The sequence below is a fragment of the Urocitellus parryii genome, chromosome 11 (genome assembly GCF_045843805.1).
Source record: "Urocitellus parryii isolate mUroPar1 chromosome 11, mUroPar1.hap1, whole genome shotgun sequence".
Lineage (NCBI taxonomy): Eukaryota > Metazoa > Chordata > Mammalia > Rodentia > Sciuridae > Urocitellus > Urocitellus parryii.
In genome coordinates, this window is record NC_135541.1 from 70231062 (window position 1) to 70251436 (window position 20375).

A 20375-nucleotide genomic window follows, 5' to 3' on the forward strand; every position below is an offset into this window, starting at 1 on the left:
GTTTTAAAATATATTTGTTTTTAGAATATAATCTGAAAAAGACTAGGAAATTCTTAGCCACAGAAAGGTTTTCAAATAGTCACTGTGCATATCTCAATATCTCATATGATAAGGCATTTTATTAAATGGCAGAGGAGAAGGAAGCATGTATTTTAAGAATATGCATCCTTATTTTTAGAAAGATTATACCTAAGCCCCATCTTCGTTTTGTTTTGTTTGAAGTACTGGGGATTGAACCCAGGACCTTATACCTACTTATACCTACTAGGGAACCATGCTGAGTTACACCCTCTACCAGTAAAAAGAGAAAATACATTTATTATATATAATATTATATATAAATTACTTTTATTAATTTGTTTTTTGGAGATAGGGTTTTTCCAAGTTGCTCAGGCTGGCCTTGGACTTGAGATCCTCCTGTCTCAGCTTCCTGAGTAGCTAGGATCATAGGCAGGCCCCACAGTGCCCCAGCTCATCTGTTTTTATATTAGAATCACCTGTGAATAGAATTAAGGATATGTTTATTTTTCAAAAACTAAGCAATTGATATAAAGATTGAACATGTGTATCATTGTTTCCTACACTGAGTGATAAACTATAAACTATTTATTAAAAACATATATATACTTCATGCTGAATGGGTTCTTTCCTGACAGGAAAATAGACTGCCTATTCTCTCATTTAGATATTGGATAAAGTAGTGCCTACCCTTTAAATTCTCGGATGTTATTAAGCACCTAAGAAGCTATAGATCTAAAAGATTTAAAGCCAAAGAGTTAGGAGCTACTGCCCATGGAAAATCAAATAAATGTGAAAGAAATTTTTTTTTAGTTTATATTATAATCTGAATGTAATACAAACTTGAAAGTAAGTATCTCTGATATAAGTTGGTAGGAAGTTTTAGATAGTATCACATCCAGTTTTAAGAAATCCTTCTATAGAATAAAGGAACACCCTTTTTCCTTAACTAATTCCTGTTTTCAATCAGAATTGAGTTCAATATTCCATTCTGTTTTTTGGTTGTCTATGGGAATGTTAGATTTTTTGGCTTAAAATAATGGGTTCTGAACACAAATGACCTTGGTTGATTCTAGGCCCCCTCCTATGCTAGGTAACCCCAGGCAGGATATTTACCTTCCAAAATCTCAATTTATTTTGTAAATATGGGCTTATAGTACCTCAAGCCTAGGGCTGTTTGGGTGTTAAACAACATAGTACATGGAAGTGCTGCTAGCTCCTGGTGCCACCTTCAAGGCACATTACAGCGAATATTAGCTCATGTTGTTGTGTTTTCCTTCATATGTAAAGAGAGCTTTGTTAACAAAGATTAATATTCACTGTTACTCTAAAATAAAGCATTTATCAAATAAACTTGGACCCCATCAGAATTACAGTTCTTTTGCCTAAAGCATCATCTACATCCAGAAATTATTCCAGAGGGTAAATCATGCTATGTGTGTGAAACTCTGTCTGTTAAAACCATTACAGCTCAGACAAATAGGTCAAGGGCTGGGTGTACCCAGATGAGCAACCCCGTCTCTGCCCTCACAGTTTACAGTGCAGGAGGGAGATAGGTGCAAATATAAATAACCCTGGCAGTGAAGGATAGAGAGGGCAGGTAGAAGACTGTTGATCTTGGATTGCATGGGAAAATACTCAGCCACAGGCTTCCAAAATAGAAACTGCAGTTATGGCCTAAGACCCCTCCCAGTGTTGTCCATGTAGCATGCTCTTCCCTAGGGAGGGTGATCCACATGGGGAAACCTGTCAGTCCTGATATGGTGCTGTGGGCTGTCGAGTCCCGGAGGAGGAGAGGGCAAGGCGAAGTGAACATGGAGGGAGCAGCCACAGAGACTGAGAGCCAGAGAGACTGCGACTGCCCTGAGTCTGTCGGGTTTCCTTATGCTCTTTTGTCCTCAGATCTCTTGGTCCCTTTCTCAGTCTGCATGCCCACCCTATCCATTTCTCAATCCTCATGAGGCTCAGGATCCTCTTCTTCCCTGAAATACAGGGGCTGGTGGGTAGCTCTAGTGGGTAGAACCTGTGCGCTTAGTATGCACAAGTTCCTTGGTTCAATCCCTAGCATGAAAAAATAAATAAATTCCTTGGGTCCTGAAATCATTCTAAGTAAGCAGAGCCTTCCTTGGTAGGGTCAGGTAAAACTGTGGATTTTCCCTCAGACCTTAGTTGGTACCCAGCTTTACTTTTTAATCACAAGAAAGGGAAACAGATGTTTCTTGGAGAATAGGTCTCAACCTCAGGAATCACCCACCCCAGGACCTTTGCAAAACACCTCAGGCCTGGGTCCTCCCCCAGGGATTCTGATTTAACCACACCAGACATCAATACATTGACAACTTTCTAGGTGATTCTCATGTACAACCAAGGCTGAGCTGCCCCTCTGCCTGCCCTGGTTTTATTTCCCCTAGGTGTTCTCCAGTAAATTTGAGGCAATCAAACCATCCCAGATCCATCAACAATTTTCAAATCAGTCGTTCCTATTTTAATACCACATTTTCCCTTTGGAAACACTTGGCACTTCGGGTGCTTCAGGAAGTAATGTTGGCTCCTGAGAAATCCTCAAGCTCATCCCACAGCCCTTTCTCAACTGGTTGCCACCTTGAAACAGTGAGCCCACCAGCCAGACATGACTTACTCCCTTGTTTCACGTCTCCATGGTATGACCACAGGTTTTGTTCTAGAACCTTTTATTTAGGCCATTTAATAGCAGGTTCTTCCTAAGTCTCTCATGTAGCAAGTCGAAACCTGTTGTCCTGTACCAAATTGATGCATTTTGCAACTGGTACTTACTTCAATGTATCTATATACTTCAAGGCTCTTAACACATCTGTTAGCCTTATATATTCCTTTGCTTATCTCGAGTATGTGACATTTTTTATACATTCTGTTTGTACTACTTTATTCTGTTATTTAGTTATGGGTCAGTCACTCTCCTGAACCAAACAGTTTCCAAATCAGGCAAAAACTGCCCTCATGGGACTTACATTCAAGTGGAAGAAGTCGGAAAAGGTATTACATAAGCAACTAAAATAGGCATGATATGTTCAAAGTTATTAAACTCTATGGAGAAAAAATGATTCATGGCAGGAAGAAAGGGACTGTGGCAGGTGGGACTTAACATTAAATCAGCTTGGTAGTATTGTCCAAACAAGAGGGGGCAAAGGCTTGGACCAGGGTGGCAGTGGTAGAGATAGTGAAAAAGTGATTCAGTTCTGGAGCAGCTTCAGCAGTGTCTGCAGAAGGCAAGGGATGGAGCCACACCAACACCAAAACCAGGAAGAGGAGAACTACAGGCAGAAGTGCTGTGAGTACAAAGGCCTTGAGGCAGGAGTAAATCTGGAATGTTCTAGAAACTGCCATAAGAACCAATGCAGCTGGAGCAAAGAGAATGTTCAGGAGAAGACTAAGACTAGAAGGGCTGGGAGTGAGATTACATAAGGCCTTTAGGACTTTTGCAAAGATTTTGACCTTTCCCAAGTGAGATGGAGGGTTACTGGTGGGTTTGGAGCAGAGAAGAGACACAGTATTTTTTTTTCATCTTTCAATAATTACTTATTTTAATATTAAGCACAAAAGAACTTTTCCAAATCCTGAAATACGTAACTGCTACATGTAGGGTTATAATTACTTATTTTAATATTAAGCACAAAACTGCTACGTGTGGGGTTGGAATGTCTCCCAGAAGGCCCATAGAGACCCAGTATTTTGAAAGCATTATTCTGGCTGCTCAGTTGAGATTAATCTCTAAGGGTCAAAGATGAGAGCAGGGAGACCAGCTAGGAGGTCATTGCAGTAATTTGTGGAGAAATGATGGTGGCTGGACCAAGGTAATAGCAGACAGATCAGAAATGATTAAGGGTGTAGCTCAGTGGTAGAGCTCTTCCCTAGCAGGCATGAGGTCATGGGTTTGATCCTAGCACTCCAAAAAAAAAAAAAAAAAAGGAAGGAAAGAAAGAATCTGGATATATTTTTGAAGGTAGAATTTGTTGTCTTTAAATAAGTGCCTATCTAATTTGGGGGAGGGGTGTACCAGGAATTGAACTCGGGGACACTTGACACTGAGCCACATCCCCAGCCCTATTTTTTGAATTTTATTTAGAGACAGGGTCTCGTTTTCACATTCCTCTCTTAAAATAATAGAACTCCAAACTCCAACAAGGAATCTGAATGATGCTAGTTATAACATTAGGTAAATTTTCTAGGTCTTGAATGCCATGAATTCAGTATGATCTGTTTTTTTAAGGAATGACATTTTTGCTGATTTGAACCACTTTTGACCATTGTAACTTCCCACAAATATCATGCTCTGATTCTGCTCATTACTAGTCATCTGACACTGAAAATTGTAACCCCAGCTATCCATGAGCACTGTTGCCCTGCTATTGCTTCGAAAACACCCATAATTCTCTCCTGTACCTTATTCCACTGTAGGTCCAGGGAGGTGACTGAGGTAGGCAACTGGAGTAAAGAATGCAGTACTGCTAATAACATCATAAAGGAGCCCCTGGCTCAGAATAAATCAGGCTGAAAATACCTCTAGTCTCACTCATATTCTTTCTTCCTTCTCCCAACTCTCCAAATAACAAAGAGGAGAAGATTTTCCATTTCTACCACCATGCAGATCTCTCAGGTAGCCTCCAGTGAGGAGCTTCCTCTTTGTCCTTCAGTACAGTGCAGTTGTCATGAGGGAATGCAGAATGGTTCTCATTCTCAAAGAATCAGGTGGTCCTCATCCCAAAACTGTTGTGTAGCTTCCTTGAAGTTCTAGTAGCCACATAAATATTTTTGTTATATATTTTAAACAATTGGGAGACTTGCAGAATAAGCATATATTCATTTTTTTTCATTCATTCATTTAACAATTATTTATTGAGTACACATTTTGTGCTAGATACTATGCTAGGCAGACACTGGGAAATAGTAATAAACAAAAGCAAAGTTCTTGGCTGGGGCTATAGCTCAGTTGGTAGAGTGCTTGCCTTGCATGCAAAAGGCCCTGGGTTCTATCCTCAGCACCAAAAAAAAAAAAAGTTCGTATTTCTTAGGAATTTACCTTATGATGCAGGAAACAGAAACACAAGTAAATAAGCACACACCTACACCATATATCCATAAAGATAATGCTACGAGGACTGAAGAGCATCACATTTGAACAAAATAAGCCAGACTCAGAAAGTCGAGGGTCACATGTTGTGTCTCATATGGAGAAGCTAGAGAAAGAAAAGTGTGGGGGGAAAAAAGAAAGAAAGAAAAAGAAAAAAAAACTCATGAAAATAGAAGGGAGACAAGTAGAATTGAAGACGAATATCAGGGGGAGGGTGGAGAAGGGGAGTGCTGGGGGAGGAGTTGATTAAATTCTGTTGTGTGCATATACAAACATGTCGTAATGAATTTTACTGTTATGTATAATCATATAACACCAAAAAATAAATTTAAAATTTTTTATAAAGGATGACGCTATGAGGAAAGCCACTTAGAAAAATGGAAAAGGGAATTCTGGTAAGGCATGCTGCCACTATGCCTGAGTTTGTGTTCATGTTTTCAGTAGGGTAAACAGACAAGGCATCTCTGAAAACAACAAATGCACAGAGACCTGAAGGAAATGAGAGAGCAGTATTCATGCCCATATCTGGGGGCAGCATGTTCCTCATTTTAGGAAGTCCTTAGATAGTTTTCCTCTCTTTCTATACACCCTAAGTGTTTTCATCCTGTCTCAAGACTTTAACACTTTCTGTCCCCTGGTGACTCCAACCAAGATCATTCCCAACTCTGTCTGGTGTGTTCAAGTGTTTGTGGGGCCCCTCTCTGGGATGTCTAATACACACAGCTGAAACCAAGCCCCCCCATTCCCCTTCTGCGGGCAATCTGCTCTTCCCGTAGTTTCTTGCTCCCTCAGCAACCCATCCTTTCTTCTCTTCAAGTCAAATATCTTGTACCTGTATTGTACATTGCAAAAAGGTAGAAGAAAGGATTTTGGAAGTGTTTACCATAAAGAAATGATAAATGTTCAAGTAGGTAAATATGTTTAACCTGATTTAAACATGACATAATATGTGCATTATTGAATGTTACATGCCACTCTATTAATATGGACAGTTTTATGGCTTTTATGTATCAGTTAAAAAGAAAAAGGAAAAATCCTAGAAAATAAGATCAAAAAACAATGAAAATAATGTTGGCTTTATCTGACTTCTCTCAAACCCCATATCTAATCTGTCAGCTAGAGCATGAGGTACTTGTACTGAGAAAAACTAAAAAAGGAGAAAACTTGGAGAAGTTAGATGAAGAAGATGAGGTAAAGTCGAAAGTTGAGCAGTAATAGAAGTAACTGTGGGGTAGTATTTGGTAGAATAAAGAAAGCCAAAGCTAAGGGTATGTGAGTTCAGGAACCTCGGGTTGGTGTGAGTTCAGGAACCTTGGGTTGGTGTGAGTTCAGGAACTTGGGTTGATATGAAGTCACATCTTCAATCATGTTCCTATAAAAGAGCTAAACTTTCAGAGTGATCCAAAATATATATTTTAATATGTCTCAATATCAGTGTTAGTTGGCAGAATAAGCCTGCAGTCCCATGAATTAGATAGATACTATAGGTACTCATGGGGATATTTTACATCAAGTTCACCTAAAGTGTTTCCTATTCTGTGTCTCTGGAAACATTGTGGGAGCTGAGGAGGAAGCCGAAAAAGCAGTCATAATATAAAAAATAAAACAGTGAACATTTGAGCCAGTGACAGGAAAACAGACCTCTTTATAGGCATAACTGCAATAAAGTCAGACACTTTGCTAGAACATCAGGGAAGGAAGAGCCTGATAATTTTCTAAGAGATGGTTAATAGTTAAGTATTTCATCCAAATTAATTTGAACAAGAACAATGAAAAGGAAGTTAGTAGTCAGTATCCTTCAGTTTCAATTTGGTATAAGTTTCCCAGTATTCAAATTCTCAGTACAGAAGGTTCTTGCTGTTTTGCTGTATGGAGTTACTGGAAATCACATGCAGATTGCCCGTAAGAAGAATGGAATAGGGCCATATTTTGGGACAGCATTCTTCACCAGAGGATTCAGTATCAAACCAAGGACAGGTATAACCAAGAATATAAGGTAGGAGTGCTTTTTGGGGCTCTGTAAATTTCCATTTTCCTAGCCACTTATGGTAGAAGTCTTTCCCATACTAGTGACTCCTTCATGGACAGAAGTTGAGTCCTTTAAACATCTTTTTAAAAAGTTCTTTCCTTAGGCTGAATTGCTCTCTTTGTGTGAGATTTTAGGCTGGATCAAGTCATAGGTGTTCTGAATACAGTCCTCGGGTGGTTGACTTCTCAAGCAGGTGATCTTACCAATCGATATCAAGCCTAGACTTCCCATAAAAGAGGTTATTAGAGTCTAAGGTAGTTTTCCTTGTGAAATGAAATGAGGTTGGTCATTGGAATCTGAGAGTTCAGTTGGAATTTTTGCAGATGCCATTCATGAGGTTTGTAACCATGGGGAAACTGACCTGCCTTTGCAGATTTCCTCTTCTGTAGAGCACAGACTTAATGTAGAGATTCAACAGATAACATTTTTTAATAACTGGCAATTAGCAGGTACAATAGTATTAATTATCAGTTGTTAAACCTTTCCTTTCCCACTTAACAAAAATGATTCAAAGTTTGTGTCTTCCATTTTTTTATGAAGAATTCTTTTTTTAGTGTGATGCCTCAAGTGGGGACTGAAGACACAAACACCAAGAAATTCTTATTCTTATTAATAATAAACTCCTTTATTCACAATAGCCATGATGTGTAAATAACCAAAGTATCCATCAGTAGATGAATATATTACTTTTAAAATGTGGTATACAGCTACAGTGGAATATTATTCAACTCTTAAAAAAAGGAAATTCTTCAATATACAATGTCATGGGTGATTCTTTAGGACATTAAGTGAAATGAGCCAGTCACAGACAAATGTTACATTATTCTATTTAAATGATGTATGTAAAATGGTCCAATTCATAGCATCAAAGAGAGCAGTGGTGGTTGTCCAGGGCCAGTAGGAATGGGGATTTCCTAACCAACAGGCACAAAGTTTCAGTTAGCAAGATAAATAAGCTCTAGAGACTTGATATACAAATTATATTTATAGTCAACAAAACTGTGTTGTATGCTTAAACTTCTGTTGAGAAGGCAGAACTTTTTATTAATTGTTTTTACCACAATAACGTGACATTTTTAAAAATGGTTAACTCCCTTGATCACACCAAATTTGATTTAACGATTTATTTCTATTAATAATATTAGTACCTGTCACAAATCAAGTGCTGATTTCCTGCCTTGTACTACAATCAGCCCTTGTCTGCAAACTTCCCAATAAAGCCATGAAAAAAAGATCTTGTCTTTTTTCATATTTTAAAAACAAGGAAACAAAAGTAGCCTGCTTGGTGTCACTCAGTTTAAAGTGGCAGAGTGAGAATTCCAACTTAGCTTCAGTGCCATGTTCTCATCTAGAGATTCTAGAGTATCACTCCAGAACTCTAGCATTGGGGCTGGTGGCATAGTTCAGAGGTACAGTGCATGCTTAGCATGCACAAGGCTCTGGGTTCAATTACAGCACAAAATAAAAGTAATAATATTAAAACAACAACAATACTACAACTCTAGCACTATACTAACAGAATAATCTGTTCTTGAGATATGAACTACCCTAATAACTGAAAAAATATCTCCTCCCCTCAAAAGTGCAAATCAGGCATAGAAACCATAGAGTGAGATAATGTTTTTATTTCTTATGCTTTTCTTTTTTCTTTTCCCTTTTTCTACCAGAAAACCAGAACTCTAGAATGAGAGGGAATTCTATGTCATTTGGAGAAAAATAAATGGTTAGAAATATTACATAACAAATAGTTTTTAAAACCATTTATGATTCTCCATCTCTGAAGGAAGTCTCATTTGATCTCCACAATCCCTTTGCCATCATCTATTTAATTCCATGAGTCAAAGAAAAGAAAGGTACAGAATATTTATTAGATCAGCTTAGTCCTTATTGCCATGCTTCCAACCCCTGGCATATTTTCTGTATTTAATCTGTTTACATGTTATTTGCATGTTGCCATGGTAATGCTCATTCCACGATGTGAGAGACCTTAGTGCTGAGGAAGATTTTCTTAATGTTAAACCCTGCATTTTCATTTCCACATTTTATCTTGATGTTACCAGGGCAACCAAAATAATTTCATTTTCTCTTTGAAGTTGATGCCCTAAAGGCTGTTATACCTCATGCTGACTCATTTATGTTCTTAGAATTTTTTTCTAGTTTAATTTCTGCAGCTACTTTCCTTACACAGATGCTTTCTGCTTTTCTTTCTATTATAATCATAGTGGTGCATTGTTGGCATAGCGGTTAAGTATTTGGGGGGGGGATTACAAATCCCACTGGTAATTAAAAAAGAGCTCTGAACCTTCTCATTAAAAAATGCCAGTTTAAGAAATAGTGGAGGAAAATGTTGGACATAGAAGCTTATTCGAGCGTTTCTTATCCAAATTTATTTGGGTCTTAGATTATGAATAGCAAGTTGTAAGAGTTTGTATGGCAAGGAATTTATCAAGAAAATCTCTCTGAATCTATTCCATTTCTAAATTCATGTTGTGTCTAAACAGACATTTGTGTGTGTCCATCTTAATTTCTTCATTCCAGAGCAATCTCATGCTTGGTGGTCTTTTTTTTTTTTTTCAGGCTTGGTTTTATACCCCATCCTTCTCTGGCACGTCTCTTGGCAAATTCCCTACAGGAGATAAATGACTAGTTGGCATGCATCTCTGCCAGTGCTGGTCTGGCTCACACAAACCCCTTTGAATCAGTGTAAAGAGCTGAGGAGCTAAGAAAAGTGATAATGCATTTTTAAAATCTTTTTGTACTTAGCTCTATTGCCCACAGATTCTATTTTAGCTTCTTATTTATCTTTGATCCCCAGTGTTTGGCACTTGGTAGGCAAAAAAAATGTTGGAAAAGGGAAGAAGGAAGGAAGGATAGAGAGAAGAAGGAAAGAAGGAAAAGAATGGAAGGACACATCAAAAGAAGGGAAAAATAAAATGAGAAAAGCAAAACTGCAAAGTGTATGAATCTGGAGGACATCATGTTAAGTGAAATAAGCCAGGTACAGAAAGAAAAATGCTGCAGGTTCTCATTCACATGAGATCTAGAAGTTGATCCCACAGAAGAAAAGAGTAGATAGAACAATGGTCACTCCAGACTAGAGGAAAGATAGGGAGGTAGGACAGGAGGGAGGGGTTAAATAGTACCAAAATACAACTGAATAGAATTCTTTCTTGTCTTCTATAGCCATAGTAGTTTATTATAGTCTACAGTAGTTTATTTGTTTTTTTAACATTTATTTACTATCTGAAATTCACTTTTTTTAAGAAGCACTATTTGTTTAGTTAGTTATTCTGAGAGAGAGTCTCACTAAATGGCTGAGACTGGCCTCAAATTTACAAGCCTCCAACCTCAGCCTCCCAAACTGCTAGGATTACAGGCATGTGCCGCCATGCCCAGCTACAGCAATTTATTATATATTTCAAAATAATTAGAGGAGAAAAAATGTTTCTAACACGTAGAAATTATACATTTTTGAGGTGGTGGAAATGCTAATTACCCTGATTTGATCATTATACATTGTGTATATGTATTGAATTGTCATATTGCACACCATAAATATGCACAAATATTAGGTAACAGTTAAAAACTTTTTTAATTCTGTTTTATTTTTTTAGATTTTTTTAATTCTCATTTGTTATATTTGACAACAGAATGCATTACAATTTATATTACACATATCTCTGGTTTTATACAGATATCTCTGGTTTTATTCACATCATTCGGGTCTTCATATGTGTACTTAGTGTAATGATGTTCATCTCATTTCCACCTCCTTTCCTACGCCCATACTTCCTCCACTCCCCTCCCACCCCTTTGCCCTATCTAGAGTTCATCTAATCCTCTTTTGCTCCCCCTCCCAACCCCATACGAATCAGCCTCCTTATATCAGAAAAAATATTTGGCATTTGTTTTTTTGGGATTGGCTAACTTCACTTAGCATTATATTCTCCAACACCATTCATTTACCTGCAAATGCCATGATTTTATTCTCTTTTATCACTGAGTACTATTTCATTGTGTATATATGCCACATTTTATTTATCCATTCATCTACTGAAGGGCATCTAAGTTGGTTCCACAGTTTAGCTATTGTGAATTGTGCTGCTATAAACATTGATATGGCTGTGTCCCTGTAGTATGCTGTTTTGAAGTCCTTTGGGTATAAACCAAGGAGTGGGATAACTGGGTCAAAAGGTGGTTCCATTCCCAATTTTCCAAGGAATCTCCATACTGATTTCGATATTGGCTGCACTATTTTGCAGTCCTACCAGCAATGTATGAGTGTGCCTTTTCTCCCACATCCTCGCCAACACTTATTACTGTTTGTATTCTTAATAGTTGCCATTCTGAGAGGAGTGAGATGAAATCTTAGAGTAGTTTTGATTTGTATTTCTCTAATTGGTAGAGATGTTGAACATTTTCTTCTATATTTGTTGACTGATTGTATTTCACCTTCTGAGAAGTATTTGTTCAATTCCTTGGCCCATTTATTGATTGGGTTATTTATTTTTTGGTGTTCAGCTTTTTAAATTCTTTATATACTCTAGAGATTAGTGCTCTGTCTGATGTGGGAGTGGTAAAAATTTGCTCTCAAATGATAGGCTCTCTATTCAACTCACTGATTGTTTCTTTTGCTGAGAAGAAGCTTTTTAGTTTGAATCCACCCTGTTTATTAATTCTTGATTTTAATTCTTGCACTATAAGAGTCTTATTATGGAAGTGGGGGCCTAACCTGATATGGTGGATATTTGGCCCTACTTTTTCTTCTATTAGACCTAGGGTCTCTGGTTTAATTCCTAGGTACTTGATCCACTTTGAGTTGAGTTTTGTGCCTGGTGAGAGATAGGCATTTAATTTCATTTTGTTGCATATGGATTTCCAGTTTTCCCTGAACCATTTGTTGAAGAGGCTATCTTTTCTCCAATGCATGTTTTTGGCACCTTTGTCTAATATAAGATAATTGTAATTATGCGAGTTAGTCTCTGTGTCCTCTATTCTGTACTAGTGGTCTACCAGTCAACTTTGGTGCCAGTACCATGCTGTTTTTGTTACTCTTGCTCTATAGTATAGTTTTAGGTCTGGCATAGTATTGCCACCTGCAAGTACTTTTAGTTTTTCTCTATTTAGAATGAAGTTGGTGGGCTTCTGATGGCATTTATTTATTACATTATTGATTTCAATGACTGCTTTTTCTATTTCTAAGAGGAATGTCATTGGAATTTTGGTTGGAATTGTATTAAGTCTCTATAATGCTTTTGGTCGTATGGCCATTTTGACAATATTAATTCTGCCTATCCAAGAACAAGGAAAATCTTTCCATCTTCTAAGGTCTTCTTTAATTTCTTTCTTTAGCGTTCTGTAGTTTTTGTTGTAGAGGTCTTTCACCTCTTTTGTTAGGTTGATTCCCAAGTTGCTGGGGTTTTTTTTTTTTTTTTTGAGGCTATTGTAAATGGGGTAGTTTTCCTTTCTGGAGGATTTGTCACTGAGATACAGAAATACCTTTGATTTATGGATATGGATTTTGTATTCTGCTACTTTGCTAAATTCATTTACTAGTTCTAGAAGTTTTCTGGTGGAATTTTGCGTCTTCTGGGTATAAAATTATATTGTCGGCAATAGTGTTAATTTGAGTTCTTCTTTTCCTATCTGTAACCCTTTGATTTCTTTCATCTGTCTAATTGCTCTGTCCAGTGTTTCAAGAACTATGTTAAATAGAAGTGGTGAAAGAGTGCATCCCTGTTTTGTTCCAGTTTTTAGAGGGAGTACTTTCAATTTTTCTCCATTTAGAATGAAGTTGGCCTGGGGCTTAGCATAGATAGCCTATATGATGTTGAGATATGTTCCTGTTATCCCTAGTTTTTCTAGTGTTTTGAACATGAAGAGGTGCTATATTTTGTTGAGTGCTTTTTCTGCTTCTATTGAGATGATCATATGATTCTTTAAGTCTATTGATGTGATGAATTACATTTGTCGATTTCCATATGTTGAACCAAACTTGAATCCCTGGGATGAACCCCACTTGATCATGGTTCAGGATCTTTTTGATCTGTTTTTGTATTCAATTTTCCAGAATTTACTGAGAATTTTTGCATCTATGTTCATTAGAGATATTGGACTGAAGTTTTCTTTTTTTTTTTTTAATGTGTCTTTGCCTGGTTTGAGAATCAGGGTGATATTGGCCTCAGAGAATGAGTTTGGAAATGCTCCCTCTATTTCTAGTTCTTGAAATAAACTGAAGAGTATTGTCATTAGTTCTTTAAAAGTCTTGTGGAACTCAGCTGTGTATCCGTCTGGTCCTGGGCTTTTCTTGGTTGGTGGGCTTCTGATGGCATCTGCTATTTCATCACTTGAAATTGATCTGTTTAAATTGTAAATATCATCATGATTCAATCTGGGCAAGCCATATGACTCTAGAAATTTGTCAATGCCTTTGATATTTTTTATTTTATTGGAGTAGAGTTTTCAAAATGATTTCTAATTATCTTCTGTATTTCTGAAGTGTCCGTTGTGATATTTCTTTTTTCATCACGTATGTTAGTAATTTGAGTTTTCTCTCTCTTTCTCTTTGTTAGCCTGACTAAGAGTTTGTCAATTTTATTTATTTTTTCAAAGAACCAACTTTTTGTTTTGTAAATTTTTTCAATTGTTTTTTGTTGTTGTTTGTTTCAATTTCATTTATTTCAGCTCTGATTTTAATTGTTTCCTATCTTCTGCTGCTTTTGGTGTTTGATGCTTTTGTTTGGAAGATCTATATCCATTGGTAAAAGAGGTGTTTTAAAGTCACCCAGAATTATTGTGTTGTGGTCTATTTGACTCTTGAACTTGAGAAAAGCTTGTTTGATGAACGTAGCACTCCATTGTTCTGGGCATATAAATTTATTATTGTTATGTCTTGTTGAAGAATGGTTCCCTTAAGCACTATGAAATATCCTTCTTTACCCCTTTTGATTAACTTTTGATATGAGGATGTAAACCCCTGCTTGTTTCCGCAGTCCATGTGAGTGGTATGATTTTGCCCAGCCTTTCACCTTCAGTCTAGATGTCTTTTCCTATGTGATGAGTCTCCTGAAGGCAGCATATTGTTGGGTCTTTTTTTTTTTTTTAATCCAATCTGCCAGTCTATGTCTTTTGATTGATAAGTTTAGGCCATTAACATTCAGGGTTATTATTGAGACATTATTTGTTTTCCCAGTGATTTTTGTTTATTTTGGGTATTTAACTTGATTTGGTTTCTTCTTTGTTTAGTTTTTCCTTTAGTGTAATACCTCCCTTTGCTGATTTTCATTGTTGTTTTTCAATTCCTTTTCATGGAATATTTTGCCGAGGATGTTCTGTAGTTAGGTTTTCTAGTTGTAAATTCTTTTAACTTTTGTTTATCATGGGAGGTTTTTATTTCATTATCAAGTCTAAAGCTTAATTTTTCTGGATATAAGATTCTTGGTTGGCATCCATTTTCTTTCAGAGCTTGATCTGTGTTGTTCAGGATCTTCTAGCTTTCAGGGTCTGGGTTGAAAAATCTGCACATAATCTAATTGGTTTCCCCCTATATGTAATCTGATTCCTTTCTCTCCTGGCTTTTAATATTCTCTCCTTATTCTGTATGTTGGGCATTTTCATTATAATATGCCTTAGTGTGCATCTGTTGTGATTTTGTACATTTGGCATCTTGTAAGCCTCTTAAATTTGGTTTTCCAATTCATTCTGCATGTTTGGAAATTTTTATGGTAATATTTCATTGAATAGATAGCTCATTCCTTTGGTTTGGACCTCTATGCCTTCCTCTATCCCAATAACTCTTTAAGTTTGGTCATTTTATGCTATTCCATATTTCCTGAATGGTCTGCTCATGGTTTCTTACCACTTTCACTGTGTGGTCTACATTCTATTCAAGATTATATGTTTTGTCTTTATTATCTGAGGTATTATTTTCCATGTGGTCTAGTCTATTGGTGATGCTTTCAATTGAACTTTTAATTTGGTTTATTGTTTCTTTCATTTCAAGGATTTCTGTTTGTTTTTTTTAAGAACCTCTATCTCCCTATTGAAGTAATCTTTTGCTTCCTGCATTTGTTTATGTAGCTCTTTGTCAAAATGATCTTTTGCTGCCTGTATTTGCTCTCTTATATCATCCTTTAATTCACAAAACACTTTAATTATGTATATCCTGAACTTCTGCTCTGTCATTTCTTCTGCTGTGCTGTCCATGGATTCTAATAATGTGGTCTCTTGATTTGTTTGGGGCACTTTCTTCCCTTTTCTTTTCATGCTTGTGCGTCTTCCCTTCTAGCACTGTGGATCCGAGGCATTACCATTTTTACCCTATAGGCTTATAGTGCTATAAGGATCCAATACCTCTCCTTTGAGGTGAAAGACAATGTTAACAGATCCTAACATAAACAATATACACTGTAAAAACAAATATTTGCTGTTAAGATGTTTACAGTTTGGTCACAATGTACAGAAATGGTGAATTCAATTATTATCTACAATATATTCAGTAGGTTTGTAAAATGGTTTACAGTTTCTGATGGTGGACAAAGAACTGGGGATGAGGAGTAGGATGATATGCAGAGGTGGTAAGAGGTGAGGATATAGAGTTATTATATCTTAGGAAGTGTGAAAGAGAAACCTAAAGAGGAATATTAGTCGCAGGAGAAGAAAAAGGAAGTAATTTTGGGTAGACAATAAGTGGGAAGACAGTAGAGTACATAAAACAAACACACATATATATTAAGAAAAATAAAAAATGTTAAAATAGTACAAATTGGTGGGAAAAAAGAAAACAAAGCAACAACCAAACGAATATACAACACATCTGTAATATACTATTGAGATGCACCAGTCCTCAAAATCCTAATTCATGCAAAGTACTTGGTTTCACATATGTTGGGGATGTGAGGGTGGGAGAATAGAGAGGGAGGGAAAAAAAAAATCTCAAAGGAAGAAATAGGGATTGTTTTGGTTGGAGATCAGTTATCTTTCCTGCTTCCCTTCTCATCCAATAGGTGGGGTCATCTGTTGTTAGTTGGTATCTCTCTCCCCTCAGGATGTGAAGGTAACCAAGGTGGGAGGGTTGGTCCTGATTGGAGGGCACCTGGAAGTAGGGTGTGGAATCTGTCGATCCCTGAAGGGAGACTGCACCTCACGGATCTCTTTTGGGGTCTACTCATGTGATGCGAGCACCTGGTCTTTCTTCTTATCTCACCTGAAGACCTCCCAGTTCCTGGTCTCTGTGTTAATCTCTGATCTATATCACACTCACCCTCTCCCTTCCTAATAATGGACCGTTCTCTCAGGGGCTCTTGAGCCTGGTGCTTTGGGTGTGCTGCGCACTTGCCCAGCTGAAAGCTGTTTTGTGTTGGGCACTCACTGTGCCAGGGTAGCAGCTGCTGGGGAGAGGGGGTAGCTAGAAACTGGGTACCTTGCCATCCAGAGTTCCAAACTGAGAGTTGCCCACACTAAAGATGGTGATTAAAGTGACTCAAGATGGAGGTGGTTGCTTTCAGCGAAGGGGTGTCGGTTCAGGTGGGGGGAGCCAGGCATTGGCGTTGGACAATGAGTTCATAGAGGAGCTCTGTGGTGTGCAATGTGTGGCTGTCGGCTGACTTCAGAGCCTGTATGAAGTTCTCGGGTGCAGGCAGACTCCTGCACATAGGGTACTATCTCTGTTCCTGCAGAGCCCCAAGATAGAAGTTCTGGGGGAGCCCCACGTTGGTAGATGGGGATCCAAATGGGAGTGGTGGCCGAGTTCCTATGCATGCATCATTGATTTCTGCTCTGGTGGGTGGCCAGAAGTTCTGTATGGGTGCTGATTCCACTGATGATCTCACTTGGGTACCCGTTAGTCCTGCGTGGGCAAATAGTTGGGAGACCTACTCTGACGCCGAGCCCTGGAGCCCTGAATGGGCATGGTGGCCATGATTCCTACACAGGAGCATGATTATCAGGTCATGGAGTGACACAGAATGCTGCCTCCCTCTGGCCCACTATCTTGGATCTACCAGTTAAAATCTTTTTAAAGAAATTTTTAATACAGATCATAGGAGTTTATTCTTTGACAAGAATGGATTTCAGTGTGCAGCTCAGAATTCAGTTCCTAAGGAGGAATTCTGGATGAATTTTGAGTGAGGTGATTACATGGGAGGCTAGCACACATTTGGACAGACATAGGGCAGAAAGCAGTCTTTGACCCCCGTCATTATGTCTTGTATTCATTCCCAGAAAATTGCTGAGCCAACCTTTTCATTGGTAATGGCTGCCACACTGCAATGCTAAAACAATGTTTGCAGCTTGCTATCAAATGTGTTAACTACTAAGCCAGAGCTTTGGGGCATTTTAAATTTCTACGCTGAATTAGAGTTGAGGCATCCTGTGGCAGACGAACCCATACAGTTTAGGGTCTGTTCACATGGTCTGGATGGCAGTGTCCCTTATTTAACGTTCAGACACTAGGTGAAACTGTGAAGCTCCACACATTACTTAGGTTGCCATCACTGTGACCAAAACACCTGAGCAGAAAAACTTAGAGGAGGAAATGTTTATTTTTGGCCCACAGTTTCAGTCCATGGTTGGCCAACTTCATTGCTCTGGGCCCAAAATGTGGCAGAACATCATGGCAGAAGAGTGAAGTGAAGAGAGCTGCTCAACTTGTAATAGCCAGGAAGCAGAGAGAGAGAGAGAAGAAAGAGAGAGAGAGAGAGGTGCTAGGGACAAAATATAAACCACAAAGCCATTCCCTTAGTGATCTATGTCCTCCACCCACACCTACCTGCCTACAGTTACCACCCAGTTAGTCCATTCAAATTATGAATCCATTAATGGATTCATCCACTGATTAGGTTACAGCTCTCTTAATTCAATCATTGCAGCTCTGAACATTCCTGCATTAACACACATACTTTGGGGAGAATATCATATCCAGGTTATAACAACATGATGTTGGTAGATTTTCACACATCCCTTAGATAAAGTCTTTTGGTGAGACTTTTGGCAATTCAATCTAAGAATGTGTGATTTGTTATCCTCCTCTCAAAGCATCTGGACCAGTTCAGTCCTGTCCTTCTATCTCTAGAGATAGAAAATAACAAATTAATTTATTTAAAATAAACAGAAACCAAATATTTGTGATTTACAATCAATGGAGGGCAACAAAGAACATCTTAAAAGTCGGAGTCAGAAACTATCATTGTAGACCTCCACCCTGTCTGAAATGTACTCCTGGCCCTGGACTCCAATTTACCTGGCTAAGTGTTCCAGGTGGTGCTTCATATTTGTATGCAGTCACTTCTGGTAGCTCAGTGCTTTCTGAGCGTCCTCAACTTCTACTTCCTCATGTTTGATTAAATGTGTGTCGTTTTACCTTCATTCTACCATAGGGCAAAGTTCATAAAGACATAGGTTCTATTTTCTTTCTTACTGCTTTATCCACATTAGCGAACTCCATGCCTTGGAGATAAAAGCAATTCCAATATATGTAGAAAGAATGAATAAAGCTGCAAGGACCTATGGTAGGTGTCAGGGATGTAAAGCTTTTAACGCACTGCATCTGTCCTTGGAAAACTTTGTACTCCAGGAGTGGCTCTCTCCATTGATAAATCTGTATTCCCTCCAGCAACAGAAAGGTCAGGCTGAATCAGGTCCTTGGATTGTCTCCATCCCATTTCCCCAACTCTCACATCTTTGCCACTATAATCCCAAAGCTGACTCTGCTTGTGTCCAAGGACTTAGTAAAAATGAACCAGCCTATCTTTCTACCAATTTCCACTTCTCTGTTGAATATAATTTTTTTTTATTTTTGCAGAAACTAATTTAAGTCCCTAAAACATTGGTCAAAATTAACATTTTAATATGGGTCATCTGAAAAGAGGAACAGAACAAATAAAAACAAACATCCCCACAGTTGTTCCATAAACCCTGTCTTTTCCCTTGGCTCTAAGCCCATTTTCCACCATCCGAAAGATCATCTATTTCATTCCTAAATTCCTCTTCAGAACTTCCAACCTCATCTTTGAAGTGTTTGACTTCTAAAAGTAGTTTTTTTTCTTGTTTTTGCCTTACGTTTTTCCTTGTTAAAACTTAGTTTTAATTGAATTCCTGTGACCTTTCTACTTAGTTTTTCATTTGTTAGTATTCAAAATTGATATTTTTAGGCTCCCAATTCAGCAAACCTTGAGCTACTTTTTCTCTTTCTAGGTACCCTCATTCTCCTGGTGAAGTTGCTGAACAAAACCCGTTCTTAAACCAACTTTAGATGTCACTATACAAGTTGATACATTGCTAGGCTCCTCTATTTTGTTTTTTAGGTCTTTCAACAATTTTTAAAAATATATTTGGCAAAGCTCTCAACATTTTTGAGATGGTTTTTCTCGGGAAGACCTCATCTAGCCCCAAACCAACTTTCTTATTATTAATAGAAACTACAAGTAAACCATTTTGTCTATAAAGATGGCACTGCTTGGCTCTTACCCCATCTTAGCTGACGGGCCTTTAAATTTTCTTTTTAAATTTATTTTTGCTGACAGAAGATTTAAATTAATAAATCCATGATCTTACACTTGTACTAATTTGAAAATTTGTTTTTACTAGTTATTCATTTATTTATTCAGTGAATATATATTCAGCACTTAGGTGCCAAACACAGTGAGGTATCAGGAAAACAGTGGTGAACAAAAACAAAATATTCCTGCCTTCATGGAGTCTATGGCAAGGGGGAGACCAGCATTAACCCAAGAGCACAGATGAATCGAACATGATGCCTGTGGTCATTGAGGTATGTCCATGGTGCTTTGAGAGTCTGAAATGCTAAATGCTTTGGCATTAAAGCCTCAGTCTACAGTGTGCATAGGAGTTTTTGCAAAGCAGGGGGAGGACTATAAGAACAATCCAGTTGCAGGATTAGCACAGGGCCCTGCCACTATTATTTTAATCTTTTTTTCTATACTTTTCATGATCCATATAGGTCATTTAGTCTTTGCTATCATGTATTGAATATCACCTAGTTTCACTGTTTTTTTTTTTGGGGGGGGGAGGGGAGTTAGTTGTCTGTCTTTTTTAAATGAAGAATATATTCATCTTTAGAAACATCTATTTTAATTGAATGACTTGTACCTTCCAAGACATTTTTTTCATACATATTTTTGACACAATCTGATTTGAAAGGCCAGCAGCCTTTGCCTATAATGTTCTAGAGCCTTCATCTGAAGAAATCTTTGATGCCCTACC

The 20375-nt window shown here is 37.8% G+C and overlaps 1 protein-coding gene across 2 annotated transcripts in view; it reads left to right on the top strand.

Annotated features, from left to right (window-relative positions):
* The window catches only part of Lrrc8c (leucine rich repeat containing 8 VRAC subunit C), a 94110-nt gene that overhangs the window by 27534 nt on the left and 46201 nt on the right, over positions 1-20375 (top strand). The window contains exon 1 of one of the 2 annotated variants that reach the window (XM_026409979.2): positions 7080-7121. The exons of the other annotated variant lie outside the window; for it this stretch is intronic. The gene's annotated coding sequence lies outside the window, so the exon portion shown is untranslated. Of the gene's footprint in view, positions 1-7079; positions 7122-20375 lie in introns of those variants that run through there. 2 annotated transcript variants of the gene reach the window in all.